The sequence below is a fragment of the Giraffa tippelskirchi genome, chromosome 9 (genome assembly GCF_054371585.1).
Source record: "Giraffa tippelskirchi isolate mGirTip1 chromosome 9, T2T-mGirTip1v1.2.pri, whole genome shotgun sequence".
Classification (NCBI taxonomy): domain Eukaryota; kingdom Metazoa; phylum Chordata; class Mammalia; order Artiodactyla; family Giraffidae; genus Giraffa; species Giraffa tippelskirchi.
This window is the reverse complement of record NC_137283.1, coordinates 92,854,444-92,867,466: the sequence shown is the minus strand read 5'-3', so window position 1 is coordinate 92,867,466 and position 13,023 is coordinate 92,854,444. Positions and strand designations below refer to the sequence as shown.

Sequence of the window (13,023 nt, the reverse complement as noted above, 5' to 3'; positions counted from 1 at the left end):
TCTACTTGCTAAGCATAGCAGCGCACCAGCTTGGTACCAAGTCCTCTCTGGGAAGGACATGGGTTATACAGGTAATAGACTATCTCTGCTGCTACTGCTGCTGCTAAATCGCTTCAGTCGTGTCCGACTATGAGCGACCCCATAGATGGCAGCCCACCAGGCTCCCAAGTCCCTGGGATTCTCCAGGCAAGAACACTGGAGTGGGTTGCCATTTCCTATCTCTAAGGAGTCCCAAATACATGAAACTGAAGGTGGAGGTTCCCATAATCCCACGAAAAATTGTTGAAAAGTTGTAAGAGTAACCCCTAAAATTATGATGTCAAGACTTTGCCTTTTTCTCCTTGTAAAATGTTCCTTCATGGAAAATGGGTAAATTTATCAGAAGAATACTGGAGGAGATTTTGCTAATACTTGAGCCTGAAGTCTACATTATATGTACTTTAGGAATGAAGAAAAGATACTGGCCCCCAGTGCTGTCAGATTGGCCTTTTAGGTGAATTTAATGCTTTTGATTTTTATATGCTGTTCTGCTTCCCCTGAAACCTACACTGATTTATTCCAACCAATGTGGTCTGAATTCCATCCAACATTTTACTAATATTTATCAGTGCTAAACTTGGTATTGCTTGATAAGTCAAATTTGTTGCAAACCACTTCCAGTTGTACAAATACATTATTTACTCATAACTGGTAAAAGCTCCATGCTGACATTAAATGAGTCAACATACTCAGGTAATTACCTGGGCTGGCAGTCTGGCTAAGTGTGATTATTCTGGAGAAAGAAAAATCAAAAGAATTATAGTATAATTCCATGAAAACTATAATTTTTGACAGTTATAAAAGTAGGCATTTTCCAAAAATGTGTTTCATTTTGTTGTAACAATCTTTATTTTTCTTTTTATAAAGTCTCTATAAATTATCTGAAACTTGGATAGATGGATTTAAATATTTCAATCAGATCTTGGCAGCTGATGAACTGAACCTAGTTTCAAATGACCTACCCTCCAGTTTGAGTTCATGGGTTCTGCCACCATCCCCTAAAGATATGGGTGAAATGACTCATTGCCAGGGGAAATGCTTGTGGCATGACTCCAATTTGGAACAGAGACTGACAGCTGATTTAAGCTGGGGAGCAGAGGGAGAGAAGGAGCCAAACTCCACACTGAAGCTGGAATAAGTCTGTCATAGTACTGAAATGGTTCTCCCAGATTCGCTGGGTTGCTTTCAAATTGTGTATCGAATAGAAATAATGAGACCTCAGATCTGGTACTGATTTAATCCAGAAAGCCACCATTGAGATTAGTGATGAGCAGTGGCCATGCTGTTGTCTCTAACGCCGATCATGACAGAGGATTCTGTCTGCTTTAGGTTGAGCTGTCACAGAAGTCACTCAAAGGACTGAAGAGGTTGACAAATCCTACTCTGGCATGTGAATCATGTTTTAGATGTCTCCATGAGGTCATGGGCAGGAAGCACTCCCTGTTCTAAGGCTAACACATCACATGATGTGTGGTAGTGGTGGTTTAGTCGCTAAGTCGTGTCCAACTCCTGTGATACCATGGACTGTAGCCTACCAGGCTCCTCTGTCCATGGGATTCTCCAGGTGAGAATACTGGAGTGGGTTTCAATTCCCTTCTCCAGAGAATCTTCCCGACCCAGGAATCGAAAAGTGTCTCCTGCATTGCAGGCAGATTCTTTAACAACAGAGCTATGAGGGAAGCCCCCATCACATAATGTGTAGTAGGCACAAAATATTTCATTATTTAACAAGTATTTATTAAGATTCTATTATGCACCAAGTATGGTGCAACTAGTATTCAGGGTAAACAAACAGGGGCCTCTATAAGACACTGTTGTAATAGTGGCTTTGCTGAAATTAAGGTAAGTAAAATGATTTTATAAAAAATTAATGATTTATGGATTTGTTTATTTTATTACTCAGTCCATCCACAGACCACTTACACAACTATAATACTTATTAAATTTCAGTTAGTTCAGTTGCTCAGTTGAGTCCGACTCTTTGTGATCCCATGGACTGCAGCACACCGGGCTTCCCTGTCCATCACCAACTCCTGGAGTTAGCTTAAACTCATGTCCATCGAGTCGGTGATGTCATCCAAACATCTCATCCTTTGTCATCCCCTTCTCCTCTTGCCTTCAATCTTTACCAGCATCAGGGTCTTTTCCAAGGAGTCAGTTCTTCACATCACGTGGCCAAAGTATTGGAGTTTCAGCTTCAGCATCAATTCTTCCAATGAACATTCAGGACTGATTTCCTTTAGGATTGAATGTTCTGATCTACTTGCAGTCCAAGAGACTCTTAAGAGTTATCTCCAACACCACAGTTCAAAAGCATCAGTTCTTTGGCACTCAGCTTTCCTTATAGTCCAATTCTCACATCCATACATGACTACTGGAAAAACCATAGCTTTGATTAGATGGACCTTTGTCAGCAAAGTAATGTCTCTGCTTTTAATATGCTGTCTAGGTTGGTCATAGCTTTTCTTCCAAGGAGCAAGCGTCTTTTAATTACTCGGTTTCCCTCACCATCTGCAGTGATTTTGAAGCTCAGGAAAATAAAGTCTGTCACTCTTTCCATTGTTTCCCCATCTATTTGCCATGAAGTGATGGGACTGGATGACATGATCTTAGTTTTTTGAATGTTGAATATTAATCCAGCTTTTTCACTCTCCTCTTTCAATTTCATTAAGAGGTTCTTTAGTTCTTCACTTTCTGCCGTAAGGGTGGTGTCATCTGTGTATCTGAGGTTATTGATATTTCTCAAGGCAATCTTGATTCCAGCTTGTGCTTCATCCAGCTTGTGCATCCATCCAGTACATTTTGCATGATGTACTCTGCATATAAGTTAAATACGCTAGATGACAATATATAGCCTTGACTTACTCCTTTCCCAATTTGGAACCAGTCTGTTGTTCCATGTCCAGTTCTAACTGTTGCTTATTGACCTGCATGCAGATTTCTCAGGAGGCAGGTCAGGTGGTCTGGTATTCTCATCTCTTGTAGAATTGCCCACAGTTAGATGTGATCTACACAGTCAAAAGCTTTGGTGTAATCAATAAAGTAGAAGTATATGTTTTTCTGGTATTCTCATGCTTTTTCGATGATCCAACGGATGTTGGCAATTTAATCTCTGGTTCATCTACCTTTTCTAAATCCAGCTTGAACATCTGGAAGTTCAAAGCCTGACATGGAGAATTTTGAGCATTACCTTGCTAGTGTGTGAGATGAGTGCAATTGTATGGTAGTTTGAACATTCTTTGGCATTGCCTTTCTTTGGAATTGGAATGAAACTGACCTTTTCCAGTCCTGTGGCCACTGCTGAGTTTTCCAAATTTGCTGGCATATTGAGTGCAGCAATTTCACAGCATCATCTTTTAGGATTTGAAATAGCTCAACTGGAATTCCATCACCTCCACTAGCTTTGTTCATAGCAAAGCTTCATAAGGCCTATTTGATTTCACATTCCAGTATGTCTGGTTCTAAGTGAGTGATCACACCATCATGGTTATTTGCGTCATGAAGATCTTTTTTGTATAGTTCTGTGTATTGTTGCCACCTCTTCTTAATATCTTCTGCTTCTGTTAGGTCCATACCATTTCTGTCCTTTATTGTGTCCATCTTTGCATTAAATGTTCCCTTGGTATCTCTAATTTTCTTGAAGAGATCTCTAGTCTTTCCCATTCCATTCTTTTCCTCTATTTCTTTGTATTGATCACTGAGGAAGGCTTTCTTATCTCTCCTTGCGATTCTTTGGAACTCTGTATTCAAATGGGTATATCTTTCCTTTTCTCCTTTGCCTTGTGCTTTTCTTCTTTTCTCAGCTATTTGTAAGGCCTCCTCAGACCACCATTTTTCCCTTTTGCATTTCTTTTTCTTGGGGATGGTCTTGATCTTTGCCTCCTGACAGTGTCACGAACCTCCGTCCATAGTTGTTCAGGCACTCTGTCTATCAACTCTAATCCCTTGAATCTATTCGTCACTTCCACTGTATAATCATAAGGGATTTGATTTAGGTCATACCTGAATGGTCTAGTTGTTTTCCCTACTTTCTTCAATTTAAGTCTGAATTTTGCAATAAGGAGTTCATTATCTCAGCCACAGTCAGCTCCCAGTCTTGTTTTTGCTAACTCTATAGAGCTTCTCCATCTTTGGCTGCAAAGATTATAATGAATCTGATTTTGGTATTGGCCATCTGGTGATGTCCATGTGTAGAGTCTTCTCTTGTGTTGTTGGAAGAGGGTGTTTGCTATGACCAGTGAGTTCTCTTGGCAAAACTCTGTTAGCCTTTGTCCTGCTTCACTTTGTACTCCAAGGCCAAATTTGCCTGTTACTCCAAGTATTTCTTGAGTTCCTACTTTTGCATTCCAGTCCCCTATAATGAAAAGGACATGTTTTTTGGGTGTTAGTTCTAGAAAGTCTTGTAGGTCTTCATAGAACCATTCAACTTCACCTTCAGCATTGCTGGTAGGTTCATAGACTTGGATTACTGTGATATTGAATGGCCTACCTTGGAAACAAACAAGAGATCATTCTGTCATTTTTGAGATTGTACCCAAGAACTGCATTTTAGACTCTTTTGTTAACTATGAGCACTACTCCATTTTTTCTAAGGGATTCTTGCCCACAGTAGTAGATATAATGATCATCTGAATTAAATGTGCCCATTCCAGTCCGTTTTAGTTCACTGATTCCTAAAATGTTGATTTTCACTCTTGGAATATCCTATTTGACCACTACCCATTTACGTTGATTCCTGAACCTAACATTCCAGGTTCCTATGCAATATTGTTCTTTACAGCATCGGACTTTACTTCCACCACCAGTCACATCCACAACTGGTGTTGTTTTCGCTTTGGCTCTGTCTCTTCATTCTTTCTGGAGTTATTTCTCCACTCTTCTCCAGTAGCATATTGGGCACCTACCAACCTGGGGAGTTCATCTTTCAATGTCCTATCTTTTTGCCTTTTCATACTGTTTATGGGTTTCTCAAGGCAAAAATACTGAAGAGGTTTGCCATTCTGTTCTCCAGTGAACCACGTGTTCTCAGAACTCTCCACCCTGACCTGTTCATCTTGAGTGGCCCTACATGGCATGGTGCATAGTTTCTTAGTTAGACAAGGCTGTGGTCCCATGGGTGCATGGGACGTTTTGAAGGAGGTCGCCATTATCTTCATTACTTCCACCATAGTTTAGTCTCAGGTCAAACAACAGGGGGGGAACACAGCCCTGCCCATCAGTAGAAAATTGCCCCTCCCATCAGAACCTGACCCAGTTTCCCCTACAGTCAGTCTCTCCCAACAGGAAGCTTCCATAAACCTCTTATCCTTCAGAGGGCAGACAATGAAACCCACAATCACAGAAAACTATTAAATTTAATTATCCATTATTTTTCTTTCATTTATGTATAAAAAAACATAGCTTTGCACATTTTCTCTCTGTTATGAAATTATATTTGTCAGTGTAAATAGACAGTATATTCTGTTTAAAAGTTGACTTGATTTATAACTTTTAAATGTATAGAATATAGTGTGTTGGCTTCCATTTTTGTTCTTGCTATTCTTGCTCTTGCCCCAGGGCTCCCAAATGTTAGCGTTCACTAGGATAACTGGTTATTTGGTGACAGACTTTACAGTGTTTCCAACATATTATTTTCTATAAATTACTTCGAAATTGAAATGATTTAAGAGAAAAAATCTTACTGTACTTTTTACCATAGTTTAGTTTTTCTACTGGTTTTCTCATGTCCAGTTCTAATCTCTGTAAGAGTTGCCAGGGGTTATTGTGGGTGTAGAAAATTTGTCTATCTGTCTGCACCCCCTCCTCCCCATCATCTCCCCGAATCCCAGTTTCACTTCTAATCTTTTCTCTTGACTGGGCTTCCCAGGCTCTATTCTGCTGATTTTGCTCCAGGATCTTTCCCTCTGATTCATTCTTTGTATTGATGGGAAGTTGACCAAGTTTTTGATTTGGCATCTTCTCAAAATACTGCATTTGGTACCATCTACTACATACTTTGGCTTCCCTGGTGGCTCAGCAGTAAAGAATCTGTCTACAATGCAGGAGCCACAGTAGACATGGGTTCAATCCCTGGATTGGGAAGATTCCCTCGAGGAGGGCAGGGCAACCCACTCCAGTATTCTTGTCTAGGGAATCCCATGGACAGAGGAGCCTGGTGGGTTATGGTCCATGGGGTCGCAAAGAGTCAGACACAACTGAAGCAACAGCAGGGCACTACATACTCCTCCCCATCTCTCCCCCCGCCCCCCGCCATGATCATCATGATCATTGTATCCACTTCCCATATTGGGAAGAAAGAGGTGAAGAGATAGTCTTGTAAATAAGCTAATAAACTTATATATAACCCGAAATTTAATTGATAATATATAAATATTATAAATCAAGAAATTGCAATATAAATACATTCTTTTGAAATATAGAATTATATTAAAGGTAAAAGTGATTTGGAAGCTTCCCCTGTGGCTCAGTGGTGAAGAATTCACCTGTAATGCAGGAGACACATGTTCCATCCCTGGGTCAGGGATCACCTCAGTTCAGCTCAGTTCAGCTCAGTTGTGTCGGACTCTTTGCAACCTCATGGACTGCAGCACGCTGGGCTTCCTTGTCCATCACCAACTCCCAGAGCTTACTCAACTCATGTCTATTGAGTCGGTGATGCAATCCAACCATCTCATCCTCTGTCGTCACCTTCTCCTCCTGCCTTCAATCTTTCCCAGCATCAGAGTCTTTTCCAGTGAGTCAGTTCCTCCCATTAGATGGCCAAAGCATTGGAGTTTCAGCTTCAACATCAGTCCTTCCAATGAATATTCAGAACTGATCTCCTTTAGGATGGACTGGTTGGATCTCCTTGCAGTCCAAGGGACTCTCAAGAGTCTTCTCTAACACCACAGTTCAAAAGCATCAATTCTTCGGCACTCAGCTTTCTTCACAGTCCAACTCTCACATGCATACATGACTACTGGAAAAACCAAAGCTTTGACTAGACAGACTTTTATTGGCAAAGTAATGTCTCTGCTTTTTAATACGCTGTCTAGGTTGGTCCTAACTTTTCTTCCAAGGAGCAATCGTCTTTTAATTTAATGGCTGCAGTCACCATCTGCAGTGATTTTGGAGCCCAAGAAAATAAAGTCTTACCGTTTCCCCATCTATTTGCCATGAAGTGATGGGACTGGATGTCATGATCTTAGTTTTCTGAATACTGAGTTTTAAGCCAACTTTTTCACTCTCCATTTTTCTGAACATTTTTTTTTTTTAATTTCTTTTTGGTTCATTTCTTTGGATCCATTCTTGTATACTGTGTCAGTGAGTTTACACATATTCCTGTATACTGTTTTCTGCCATTTTAATGGTCTTATGCTTCAGGTAGGCAAGAGCCTTAAACAGATTTTCACGTGTGTGCTCAGTTGCTCAGTCATGTCCAACTCTTTGTGACCCTATGGACTGCAGCCCACCAGCCTCCTCTGTCCATGGAATTTTCCAGGCAAGAATACTAGAGTGGGTTGCTATTTCCTCCTCCAGGGGATCTGCCTGATCCAGGGATTGAGCCTGTATCTTCTGTGTCTCCTGCATTGGCAGGTAGATTCTTCACCACCGAGTCACCTGGGAAGCCCTTAAACAGATTAGTGTTTAATTTTTGAGATGATTGAATAGCTGGACAGTGTACATCAGAGAAACAATCCCCAAATTGGCTTTTCCCTTTATTGTCAAATAATTTATTCTTTCATTCAATACTTTTATTTCCCCTTGTCAGCTTCTTCAAAGTCAATACTAGGGTCACAGAGATGAATAAGACATGGCCTTGGCACATCGTCTTGAAGAATTAATAATCTATTAATAGTCATTATAGTGCATCTTGATAAGCACTATGGTTGGCATATAGATGAATTGTGTGAAGCACAAAAGTGAGAAGCAACAAGATTTGAAATGACATTCTCCACTTGAATGGAGCCAAGCTTTTGGAACTTAATCTATGTAATAACACTATTAAACATGACCACTAATTAAACAATTACTTACAACTTACTGTAGATGAATTACATTTTTTTTTAAATAACTCAGTGATTTATTTAGAGATTTAGAGAAACACAGCTAAGGAGGCTTCCTCAGTAGCTCAGGGGTATAGAATCCACCTGCAACGCAGGAGACACAGGAGATGCAGGTTCCCTGGGTCAGGAAGATCCCCTGGAGGAGGGCATGGCAACCCACTCCAGAATTCTTGCTGGACAAATCCTGTGGACAGAGGAGCCTGGTGGGCTATGGTCCACGAGGTCACAAAGAGTCGAACACAACCATAGAAACTTGGCACGCATGCACAAACTAAGAAACTCAGTGTCTTAACAAAAAGATGAATCCAAAGTATGATCACTTAATTTTAGTTATAAATTAAATAACTAATAAGATTGTTTTCTAGTTTTTATCCATATAAGTATAGTCTAAACCTTTCTGCTGCTGCTGCTGCTGCTAAGTCGCTTCAGTCATATCCGACTCTGTGCGACCCCATAGACGGCAGCCCAGCAGGCTCCCCCGTCCCTGGGATTCTCCAGGCAAGAACACTGGAGTGGGTTGCCATTTCCTTCTCCAGTGCATGAAAGGGAAAAGTGAAAGTGAAGTCGCTCAGCCGTGTCCGACTCTTAGCAACCCCATGGACTGCAGCCCACCAGGCTCCTCCGTCCATGGGATTTTCCAGGCAAGAGTACTGGAGTGGGGTGCCATTGCCTTCTCCGCTAAACCTTTCTACTTTCTGCTAAAAACTCTATCCTAATTGGTTTTTTTTTTTTTGGTTCTAGCTCTCAGTGAACTCTACCAAAATCTTTCTGGGACATGAAATCTATGTATCTGCCAGACCAGGCCACATCTTGGCAACTCCTCCAAATAAATGACAGTGAAAAAATGTCTAGAGTATGAAAAAGTGGTTAGAGGAGTCAAATTTAAATGTGATGTACCTTGATTTTGCATACCTTAATACTCAATGTACTTTGATTTTGGAAATTACATACAAATTTTACAGAAGAGAGTTTCTATTTTTAAACTTTGGTTTTCTAACTAAAATTAAAAACCTGTCATAATAACTTTAACAGTTTCACGATATGATGTAACATATTAAATGCTTTTAAAGGCAATTAGTATACTATCCTTAATGAACATCCAAACTGAGAAAGCTAACATGTCCCTATCTGAGAGTTTTAAAGCTAACAGCAGTACTGTATGGACAGATGCAAAGAAGTGAATTAGTGTTATTAATTTGTTCAAGCAAGAGCTTAAGTGTCTTCCTAAATCAATAAGTAAGAGGCTTACAACTCTTCCAAGATTTACCTAAACTGTTTTGGGGCTACCAATTATTAACAGGTATACTTGTCAGAATACCTAAATGAGTTTTCAAATAAAAGGGTAGACTTGATCTGGAATGGTAGTTCATATATCATTTAGAAGGGCCTTCAAAATTGCCCAGGTACTCTTTCCCAAGTGCCAACCACATTTGTTTCTCCCTTACTACTCCAATATAAACCTGAATTCTAGACATTATGAAACATATTAACCAGACCCATCCTGACTTTTAGTAAAAAGAATTGAGTGTAAATAATATTTATTGTCATGTAGATGACTTGGCTGAAGCTACCTTAAAAGACAGTTTCGTTCTGCTTATACAGCAATGTTTCACCTTCTACAGTAGCACACATGCATTATATAAAAGCACACTTGGACAAAGCCAAAAGGAAAGATGAAAGTGTAATTCACCAAGGAAAGAAATATATAAAGGAAGGTGACTAAACTGAGACTTTATACAACTGTTTATTTGTCATAAAACCATCCATGAGCTGAGATATAAGCACAAGCATTAAGTGAATGACAGTTGTTTTATTGTGTTTTCAACGTTTTTAGTTGTATCTTAAAAAATACCAGATGCTGTCCACATGATGCCAAACATATGGCTTTTGGCTGTGCTCTTGTGATCTGTAGTAGATTGTTAAATAATGTACAGGGCAGGGAAAAAAGCGATTTACAGATAGCCCTGGCCTGAGTGGCTTACAGCTGGATCTAATTTCACTGAACTGATGGCCTCTTCCCTCCAGCACCTTCTATTTTATCAAATGCCACATATTGTTTTTTGAAGTGGTTCTTGTTGTCGTAGTGAATACCACAGATGGATAGCACACAGGACGTTTGGTTGTCTGTTTTCTGACTAAGGTCAGGACCTACTGTTGTTCATGTTTGGGTGGAGGACGTTTTTCATGGGACTGCCCAAGACAACTAATGAGTTTCAGCTGTCTAAGAGGTAATGTATAAGACATTGCTCACTTGGTTGACATACTTAAAGGCTATGATAGCCATTTGAATTCTTAGGCACTTATTGTGGTACCTCCTAAAGTGTGAAATTTCTTTCTGTCATTTATGAAACTGACATGTCACCTGGAAAAACATGAAAAAGGTAAGAAAGAGAATAAATAAAGTTTAGTAATTACTCAATTGCATTGTGATTGACTATATACTTCTCTGCCTCTGCTAGTAGATTTTAAGCTTCTTGAGGGCATACATATGCCTTATTCAATGCTGAATAGCCTGGACATAGCCTAGGGGCTATGTTACGTACCTAGGGGCTGGTACGTAACAGGGGCTTAAATATTTGTTTAATGAATAGATGGAAAAACAAGCATTCAAAGAATTTTCATACACTTGATAGTTATGAAGGGAGTGGATTAGTATATGAATGGTAAGCTTGTAGATCTCATTCTATTTCTGAGGTTTTCCCTAAACCCTATCATTTTAAGATTCATCTTTGTAGCTTTGTTTACATGATCTGTTTCTTTTAACTGTAGCATAATACTTCTGTGTGCATTTGCTACATTTTACCTGTCAGTCTCTAACTGCTTCCAACTTCCTTCCAACACAGGATAATTTCCAGCCATCTCTGCTGCTGCCATGACATTGCAGTGTGGGACCTTATGGGGAAGATGGGGCTGGTTAAACTTTTTAAATGTTGCTGAAGCCATACCTTTTTCCCTTTATTAAAAAGGAAACTTTTTCATGAGGTTTCTACCTCCCGAGTCTTCATTTAGTAAACCAGGCATGGATTTCCCCAAGCCATCTCAAGGGATTCTGTTGTCCACCACTTCTCCCTCCATTTCTGTCTCTGAAGAGAAGAGTACATTTCTCTTTTCTCTGAAACTCAGCCTCATGCAATCTACTCAAACTAGTTTACATTGTGAGAGCAATGGAGCTTTATGTGTGTAAACTTACGTCAATTATCTTCATGGCTTAAGATTTTGAGTTCCATAATACCCAGCTCTAGCAAATCAAAATGGTTTACTATAACAGTTCTTGCCATCTTATGATCCATTTTCTGCAATGCATCCCGATTATTCTCTCTCTCTTTTTTAGATACATTGGTTTTTGCAGTTTATTTTTATTGTGGTAAAATACACATAACACAAAATTTACCATCTTCACAATTTTTAAGTGTATAATTCAGTGCATTAAATGCATACAAAATGTATAACCATCACTGCCATCCATCTTCATTGACTGTTTTCATCTTGTAAAACTGAACTTCTATACCCGTTAAACAGTGTTTTTTTTCCCTCTCACCTCAGACCCAGGAACCACCATTCTACTTTCTGTCTCTATGATTTTGACTGTTCTAACATTGTACAGGAGGCAGTGATCAAGACCATCCCCAAGAAAAAGAAATGCAAAAAGGCAAAATGGTTGTCTGAGGATGCCTTACAAATAGCTGAGAAAAGAAGAGAAGCAAAAGGCAAAGGAGATAAGGAAAGATATACCCATTTGAATGAAGAGTTCCAAAGAATAGCAAGGGGAGATAAGAAAGCCTTGCTCAGTTATCAATGCAAAGAAATAGAGGAAAAGAATAGAATGGGAAAGACTAGAGATCTCTTCAAGAAAATTAGAGATACCAAGGGAAAATTTCATGCAAAGATGGGCACAATAAAGGACAGACATGTTATGGACCTAACAGAAGCAGAAGATATTAAGAAGAGGTGGCAAGAATATACAGAAGAACTATACAAAAAAGATCTTCATGACGCAAATAACCATGATGGTGTGATCACTCGCTTAGTACCAGACATACTGGAATGTGAAATCAAATAGGCCTTATGAAGCTTTGCTATGAACAAAGCTAGTGGAGGTGCTGGAATTCCAGTTGAGCTATTTCAAAATCTAAAAGCTGATGCTGTGAAAGTGCTGCACTCAATATGCCAGCAAATCTGGAAAACTCAGCACTGGCCACAGGACTGAAAAGGTCAGTTTTCATTCCAATCCCAAAGAAAGGCAATGCCAAAGAATGTTCAAACTAAGGCACAATTGCGCTCATCTCACATGCTAGCAAAGTAATGCTCAAAATTCTCCAAACCAGGCTTCAGCGGTATGTGAACTGTGAACTTCCAGATGTTCATGCTGGATTTGGGAAAGGCAGAGGAACCAGAGATCAAATTGCCAACATTCTCTGGATCATGAAAAAAGCAAGAGAGTTCCAGAAAAACATCTACTTTTGCTTTATTGACTATGCCAAATCCTTTGACTGTGTGGATCACAATAAACGGGAAAATTCTTCAAGAGGTGGGAATGCCAGACCACCTGACCTGCCTCCTGAGAAATCTGTATGCAGATCAAGAAGCAACAGTTAGAACTGGACATGGAACAAAGACTGGTTCCAAATCAGGAAAGGAGTAGGTCAAGGCTGTATATTGTCACTCTGCTTATTTAACTTATATGCAGAGTACATCACATGAAATGTCAGGCTGGATGAAGCACAAGCTGAAGTCAAGATTGCTGGGAGAAATATCAATAACCTCAGATACGCAAATGGCACCACCCTTATGGCAGAAAGTGAAGAACTAAAGAGCCTCTTGATGAAAGTGAAAGAGGAGAGTGAAAAAGCCTGCTTAAAACTCAACATTCAAAAAACTAAGATCATGGCATCTAGTCCCATCACTTCATGGCAAATACATGGGGAAATGAAACAGTGAG

General features: G+C 39.7%; 1 protein-coding gene across 1 annotated transcript in view; it reads left to right on the top strand.

Annotated features, from left to right (window-relative positions):
* CENPW (centromere protein W) overlaps positions 1-10,455 on the top strand; it is a 39,972-nt gene extending 29,517 nt beyond the window's left edge. The window contains exon 4 of the mRNA XM_081529813.1: positions 8,826-10,455. The gene's annotated coding sequence lies outside the window, so the exon portion shown is untranslated. The remainder of the gene's footprint in view (positions 1-8,825) is intronic.
* The last annotated feature ends 2,568 nt before the right edge of the window (positions 10,456-13,023 follow it).